Source organism: Mytilus californianus, unplaced genomic scaffold, assembly GCF_021869535.1.
Source record: "Mytilus californianus isolate M0D057914Y unplaced genomic scaffold, xbMytCali1.0.p SCAF_8, whole genome shotgun sequence".
In the NCBI taxonomy this organism is placed as follows: domain Eukaryota; kingdom Metazoa; phylum Mollusca; class Bivalvia; order Mytilida; family Mytilidae; genus Mytilus; species Mytilus californianus.
The window spans coordinates 71,868,384-71,876,838 of NW_026262734.1; the positions used below are offsets into that span (position 1 = coordinate 71,868,384).

An 8,455-nucleotide genomic window follows, 5' to 3' on the forward strand; every position below is an offset into this window, starting at 1 on the left:
AAATTTAAAAACTTAAATTAAGAACAAAATAAGATAAATAACCATTATTACTTTCGGAATCTGATTAAATTACATTACGACAGAGCAAAAATGAAACTATAATATTTACTCTATCTTTATGATTCATACCGCCTCGGTGGTCTCGTGGTCGCGTTATTGCCTTGAGTGCAGGAGGTTGTGGGTTCTATCCAATCCCGGCCGGGATAAAAATTTATATTTAATTAAATTAAATTAGTAATTGCTTCTCCGCTAAGCATTAAGGAGTAACACTGGTTAACTCAATCAGATAATGTGTCCGGGTAGGGCGATAAGTTTTCTTGCAAACTGTGTCGCACGTTAAAAATTCACCAGTGTGTCGGCCTTAGTATACAAATCTTAATATTCAAACATATTCGTAAATCTTACAATAGCTGATAATTTTTTCTGCTAACAGTTATCTTCTTTCGTTTTTCTCCAAAACATTTAACAATAAAATGCATCGCCGAGCGCAGAGGTCGAACCCTGAAACAGTTGGGGTAAGTTTGGACACAATATTCAAGCTTGATACTGTCTAAATTAGGATTGTGATCAAATTTTTGACATAATATAGGTTTCTGACACAAAAAAAATGTGGTCAAAGATCTTAAAAATTTGAATTGGGACATTTAATTTACCTAGTATGGTCCGATATCCAAAATATAACAACATATAAAAAAACACAAAAAATTTAATTTCAGTTGAAATCAAACAAAGTTCAATTTTGGACCCTTCAAACCTTAATATGGATTTGCCCAAAATAAAAAATCTAAATGCACAGTAAGATTCAGCATATCATAGAGTATAATTCAGTTTTTGATGAAATCTAACAAACTTTCATTTTGGACCCTTTGGTCCTCAATGTAGACCAATTTAAAAATGAGGCCCAATATCCAAAATAGTAATAAAAGTTAGAAAACCCCAAAAATTTAATCCCATTGAAATTGGTTAAAAGATTTGTATTTATTTTCAATTGAAGATTTCTTGCTATTGCGCAATACTGTGCTGTTGCACAATACTTAGTTAATCTGTTGTACATAATAATTTACACACCCTGTTTGGTGTGTATCTCCTGCCATATCATTTTTTGTTGCTTTTATATATAAATCAGATAAATAATCAATGTAAAAATGGCAAATTTTGGGGAAAAAAACAAAAAATTATGAAAAAAAATCCCCCCTAAAAAAATTATTTTTTTTAAATTTGAAATTTCAAAATTTTGAACAAATAAAAAATATGAAACCCCCAAATAAATTTGAACCCCCCAAAAAAATTTGAACCAACATCCCCCAATTTTTTTTTGAAAATTTAGAAGATAATTTTCTTTTCAGGAAAAATGTACAATTTCAGAGAGTTCAATAAACTTTAACACAAGTTATTGTCTGGAAACTTGAAAAATGGTTGTTTTTGGCCCCTTTTTGCCCCTTATTTATAAATGTTTTGGGCAATTACCCCCTAACTCAATCCCAGCCTTCCCTTTGTGATATGGAACCTTGTGGTACAATTTCAGAGAGATTCATACACTTACACACAAGTTATTGTCCGGAAACTACAAAAATGCTTGTTTTTGGCCATTTTTTGGTCCCCAATTCCTAAACTGTTGGTACCCTAACCCCCAAAATCAATCCCAACCTTTCTTTTGTGGTATTGAACCTTCTGGTAAAAACAAAACATATCGTCATTTTAGCGAAATCAAGAGTCTACTAACAATTTCTGCAAAATTTTACTAATTTGAAGATCTTATCTTGCTGATGATTTTCGCTTCTTAAAGTGTATATATATATCTATCTTTTATAGTTTGCAAATGTAATAACAAGTTTGGTTAAATTTGGCAGAGTAGTTTTTCAGAGAAGATTTTTGTAAAAGTTAATGGATGACGGACGACGACGACGGACGCCAAACGATGAGGCTTATAATCAGGGGCGGATCAAGAACCTCGGTCTGGGGGGCACCATGAAACCATAATTAAAGATTTGTTTAGATATGTATATATGCGAGTGTGGGTGGTGGTAGTGTCATGTATTGGGGATGATGGTGGTCGTGGAGGGGGGGTCGGGTCTTCATTTCTATATCTTTTCATTATTTTTGGATCCATTTCTTTCTACTCTTTTATTTGCTGCCAATTGTCCTCTATTCTTTATAGTTCATCACACCTTTAATCTGTTTTCTATATTTTTTGGGCACATTTTTTTCTAGTCTTTACTTTTTGATCATTATTCTCTAATCTGTAAACCCCATTCATACCCTCATTCACGGTAATTAAAACAAGAAAAAAATGTGTATACACATATTACTGTACTATAATAGAAAAAGAAAGGATATGGGGTATCCATCCACGACACAAAATCAGTACATGCACAGCAAAAAACACACAATAAGCAAAGGAACAGCGCTTTTATTGCTCTTTGTCTCAAATATGAGTATAGGTTTTCTTAAAATACAATATCATTTTATTAATGATATATATATAAGGCACAGACCATTCATGTTTTGTGGAGGGGGGAGGTTTTTTTAAAGACAAATCATTGGTTTCCATAAAAAAATAAGGGGAAAAAACACGACATTCAGTTTAAAAAAATGCTGTATGCATTGAAAAAAAATCGTTTGTTACTGTTCTGAGAAAGACACATTCCCCAGAAACCGTATACAATGTGAGTGTTTGGTAATAAAGACGTATCTCATATCGATACTAACATTCCTGACACTAAACGTCTATTTTTACATATTCTTTTCAGACCGATTTTAGTTGGTAATTTCTTTTCTGATCAGAAGATTTCTCTTGTTAATCGATCTTGATCCTGTCATATTGTATTAGAAATCAATAAATATATTCATATTAATTCCAATCAGCATGTAGATGTACATGTAGTTTACATAAATGCTTTTGGATATAGACATTACACAAAGGTGTCAATATTTACACACCCATCGATAAGTTGTCATAAATCACGCATGTTGAAGCTGGGGTTAATTGACCACTTTAGGAAGTCAAATCAAGCTGTGTCTTGATTTTAGATCTAGATATCTACATAAACAGATACAGTAGCAATACTTGAAAACTATGTTAGAAAATTTTTTGGTGACTCCGACTTGGGGGGGGGGGGGGGGGGGGGGCACATGCCCCCTGTAAATCCGCCACTGATAATTGTAGACTAAGACCAACGTTAGATTTGTTATTCATATTTTGATAATTTAAAGATGACCAACTACAGATTTAGCTTTGACGTAGACAGTAATCAATCTAATCGTAATCATGTTTATTGGCCATAATAACTACGAAAGCACATCATATTAATGAAGTACAACGAACTATAACGGTATAAGAACATAATATAATAACAAGACAACATCGTGTAAATAATCACTCATCGTTATTTATCAATATGCTCTAATATAAAGACATCCACATAAAGACATCTACACATGATATAAAGACATCTGCGCGTCATATAAAGATATCTGCCCCGTTTCCATTCTCAATTTTATCGACACATCATATACAGACACCAGCACATCATATAAAGAATTTAAAAGCATCAACACATCATATAGAGACATCTGATCTGAGCATCATATAAAAACATCTAAAAATGATATAAAGACATCTACACATCATATAAAGTTATCTACATATCATATAAAGATATCTGCACATCATATAAATAAAATTGAGAATGGAAATGGGGAATGTGTCAGAGAGACAACAACCCGACCAAAGAGCAGAAAACAGCCCAAGGCGGTATCCGGTCGTTCCGGCCCCAAGTCAATCCGACCCAAAGTCGATCCGGCCCAAGTCGATCCGGCCCACGTCGATCCCGCCCCACGTCGATCCGGCCCCATAATAAATGATAAGGAATAAACTATATAGACATTTAATCAGTATAAATGGAATTTGTAAAAAGTATCAATGATGGATGACAACAGGTCAGTAAAGTATGAATATATTGGAGTACCAGTAAGATGAAAGATTTAAAAAAATTTAAAAGTCGATACGAAAATGGTTGTGATTGTGTCTGTTTGTATAGCAGCTTCAGCATAATAATATTAAGGTATTTTCCTTGATAACTTTGAATGTCATGGCGATTTTTAATTATTTAAATCACACTTAGAAGAGATAAATAAATATTTACAATCCAATGAAACCTATAAAGTTTAACTCATTATAATGACCTGTAATAGTCTATAATAATTGGTTTGTTTATTCAACTAGTGTCTGATGATTGTGAACTAAGGTAATGCAACTTGTAATCACTTAATTCAATCAAATCCTGATTGATTAAAGTTACGTAATCAACAAGGTCTTTATAGTTTGATCTTTTGTTTGGTGTTATGTCTTATAATAATTATTTGCCGGTATTTTTTTTTCAGTTAACATCAGAGGCTTCTATAACACTTGTTTTTTTTTTGTAATATCGAATGTAGTCAATATATAAATTATTTTTTTAAAGTTGACAATATTTTGAATAGTTGTGTGTAGATAAAATAAAAACAAGTTATATGAGTATCCATTATTCTTTATTGCAAGATAATAAACAAACAATTACACTGAATGCATATTTTCAGTAAGGATTCGGCAAATCAAACAACGTTTCTCAATTTGAGAAATTTTAAGAACAAAGTTTGTATGTATCAGCTTTGAGATCGTCTAGTACCATTGTGTATGTAACTATTTGTTATTACACATGATGAAAGACTTGTAAAGATCACAGTCAGTTGAAAGAAAATGCTAATTACTGCTGATTAATGTTGATGTCTTTTGATTGTCCTAAATTCTGTTATATACGTTTTTAATATAATTATACCCAATAATTTTGAAAACTTGTAATGAAAACATAATCAACCTAGCTGTTTTATACTCATGTAAAGACAATATTTGTTCAAGGCCTTTTTTTTCACCGTACTGCAGTACACCTTTTACATTATAATAAAATTCTATAACATTTATGAATTACAATTAATATTCCTTATAAATATATTTTTATTGGGGCCGGATCGACTTTAAATATGGGCCGGATCGACGTTGGGCCGGATCGACGTGGGGCCGGATCGACATGAAAGCCCCAAGGCCACCAATGGGTCTTCAACACAGCGAGAAAATCCCGCACCCGGAGGCGGGCTTCAGCTGGCCCCTTAACAAAAATGTGTACCAGTTCAGTGAAAATGGGCGTCACACTAAACAAAGACATGATAAAATAAACTGCTTCGCTGAGCGCAGCTGGATACGCCAGCAGAGGTCAAACCCTGAACAGTTGGGGCAAGAATGGACACAATATTCAAGCTTGATACAGGTCTGAATTTGGATTGTAATTAAATATTTGATATATTATAGGTTTCTGAATAAATGTAGTCAAAGAACTTGAAATTGGTTATATGAAAGATTTCTTGCTGTTGTGCAATACACTGTGCTGTTGCGCAATACTTAGTAAATCTGTTGTCAGACTATAAACAAATAAAATCTTATAACTCGGAAACGTAAAATCGAAAATTTATAAAAATCAAAAGGGAGCTTACAAAAATAGATATAAACAATTTACCAAAGTTTCATAAAAAATGCTTTTTGAGTTATTGTCCAAAAACTGGAAAATCCCCCTCTGTGTAATGAATAAAACCCCATAAATCGGAAACGTATAGTCTGAAATTTATAAAAATCAAAATGGAGCTCATGTCGATAGAAATAAACAATTCACCAAAGTTTCTTGCAAATTGGTGAAATTGTTTTTGAGTTATTGTCTGAAAACTGGAAAACCCCCCCCCCCTATTTTAATGAATAAAACCCCAAAACTCGGAAATGGTAAATCTGAAATTTATAAAAAACGAAAGGGAGCTCACGTCAATAGATATAAACAATTCACCAAAGTTTCATGCATAAGCGTTTTTGAATTAATGTCCGACATGTTGACGACGGACGCACGGACACACGGTCAATGGTATACCATAATAAGTCCCGTAAACGGGCGTATAAAGACACCTGCACATCATATAAAAAGACATCTACACATCATATTATGTCAAATGGGCATCGGGCATCACAAAACCTACCATTTTATACCCAGTAGTCTTTCAGTTATTTATGAGAATTGAGTATGAAGACTATGAACTCATGGGTACTCTATAACATTCCATATACAAGCCTGGAATTAAGGATACAAAAACTTTAATCTTCATTTATGCTACCTGAAAACCCTTGTGGCACTACTGAAATATTGCATTTTCAAACCATTGGTTTACTGGAGTGACACCAGAAATAATGAATGAAGAGAGACAATTTCTAGTTTTATTACATGTAGGTACACATTATTACTTTAAATATGGATTATTTCAAAAGAAAACTAGAGGCTCTCAAGAGCCTGTGTCGCTCACCTGATTCTACTTTGGTTTTGGAAATCATGTAAAAATAGATTAAAATCATAACAGATACCCTAATAATGAGTGAGGCCAAATTTGGTTTAATATTGGTCCTGTAATTTAATAAAAAATCCTGGTGGCCATCTTGAACAGTAAATCGGCAACAAAGTAGCAACACTTAATCAGCACCTCATAAGAAACATTTATGCCATGTTTTGGTTTCATTCCATTCAGTGCACCTCTAGAAGAAGCATTTGTATGTATTTCCCATAGGGTCTTATGTTAAAGGAAGTCCCCCCATTGGCGGCCATCATGGATGAAGGATCAGCTTCAAAGTAACAAGACTTGGTCAGCACCTCAAAAGGAACATGCATGCCATGTTTGGTTTCATTCCATTCAGTGGTTCTTTAAAAGAAGACATTTGTATGTATTTCCTATAGGGTCCTATGTTAAACTAAGTCCACCGCTAGCGTCCATCTTGGATTATGGATCGGCTTCAAAGTAACAACACTCGGTCAGCACCTCATAAGAAACATTCATGCCATGTTTGGTTTCATTCCATTCAGTGGTTCTCTAAAAGAAGACATTTGTATGTATTTCCCATAGGGTCCTATGTTAAACTAAGTCCACCGCTGGCGGCCATCTTGGATGATGGATCCGCTACAAAGTAACAACACTTGGTCAGCACCTCATAAGGAACATTCATGCCATGTTTGGTTTCATTCCATTCAGTGGTTCTCTAAAAGAAGACATTTGTATGTATTTCCCATAGGGTCCTATGTTAAACTAAGTCCACCGCTGGCGGCCATCTTGGATGATGGATCCGCTACAAAGTAACAACACTTGGTCAGCACCTCATAAGGAACATTCATACCATGTTTGGTTTCATTCCATTCAGTGGTTCTCTAAAAGAAGACATTTGTATGTATTTTTTTTCATAGGGTCCTATGTTAAACTAAGTCCCCCGCTGGCGTCCATCTTGGATTATGGATCGGCTTCAAAGTAACAACACTCGGTCAGCACCTCATAAGAAACATGCATGCCATGTTTGGTTTCATTCCATTCAGTGGTTCTCTAAAAGAAGACATTTGTATGTATTTCGCATAGGGTCCTATGTTAAACCAAGTCCACCGCTGGCGGCCATCTTGGATGATGGATCCGCTACAAAGTAACAACACTTGGTCAGCACCTCATAAGGAACATTCATGCCATGTTTGGTTTCATTGCATTCAGTGGTTCTCTAAAAGAAGACATTTGTATGTATTTCCCATAGGGTCCTATGTTAAACTAAGTCCACCGCTGGCGGCCATCTTGGATGATGGATCGGCTACAAAGTAACAACACTTGGTCAGCACCTCATAAGGAACATTCATGCCATGTTTGGTTTCATTCCATTCAGTGGTTCTCTAGAAGAAGTTCAAAATGTAAAAAGTTTACGCCGACGACGGACGACGCCGGACGACGACGGACGACGGACGACGGACGCCAAGTGATGAGAAAAGCTCACTTGGCCCTTCGGGCCAGGTGAGCTAAAAAAGAAGAACAGTATACATGCTTATCTAGGCTAAACTTATGTTTGCATTTCCGTGAGGGAAAGTGTCACAATAGAGATTTTTAATCTACCTACACAAAATATAATTGGACAAATTGCTGAAGAAAACTACAAGAATTACCTTATAGTCAGTAAAACAGATATTTGTTACAGTGAAATCAAAAATTGACGGCAGCAACTCTTCAACTACAGTACTGTTATTCCTTACATTTAGGATGCCATACATCCATAAAAAAACATCAAAATAAAAAAGATCTGAATAGAACAGCCAAACTAGCTTTTCCTGAGGGAATGCGTAACCTTAGTAGAAAAGGATATCAACTGTAAAATGATTGATTACCTTATATGTCGACCTGTATGAAATTCTTGTAGTTTTCTTCAGCAATTTGTCCAATTATATTTTGTGTAGGTAGATTAAAAATCTCTATTGTGACACTTGTATTCCTATTGTATTCCTATTCTAATGCATCACAAAAAGAAATTGTTCATTAGAGCTTGTCAAAATGGGAAAATTTAAGATAAAAATAAAATTCCTAGAAACTT

At 34.4% G+C, this 8,455-nt stretch overlaps 1 long non-coding RNA gene across 1 annotated transcript in view; it reads right to left on the reverse strand.

The window, feature by feature from the left end:
- Positions 1-6,275: 6,275 nt before the first annotated feature.
- LOC127712454 (uncharacterized) overlaps positions 6,276-8,455 on the reverse strand; it is a 2,183-nt gene continuing 3 nt past the window's right edge. Inside the window, exons 1-2 of the long non-coding RNA XR_007987088.1 lie at positions 7,716-8,455; positions 6,276-7,214 (exon numbers count right to left, since the gene is read on the reverse strand). The exon at positions 7,716-8,455 is cut by the window's right edge and continues 3 nt beyond it. This is a non-coding gene — a long non-coding RNA (uncharacterized LOC127712454). The remainder of the gene's footprint in view (positions 7,215-7,715) is intronic.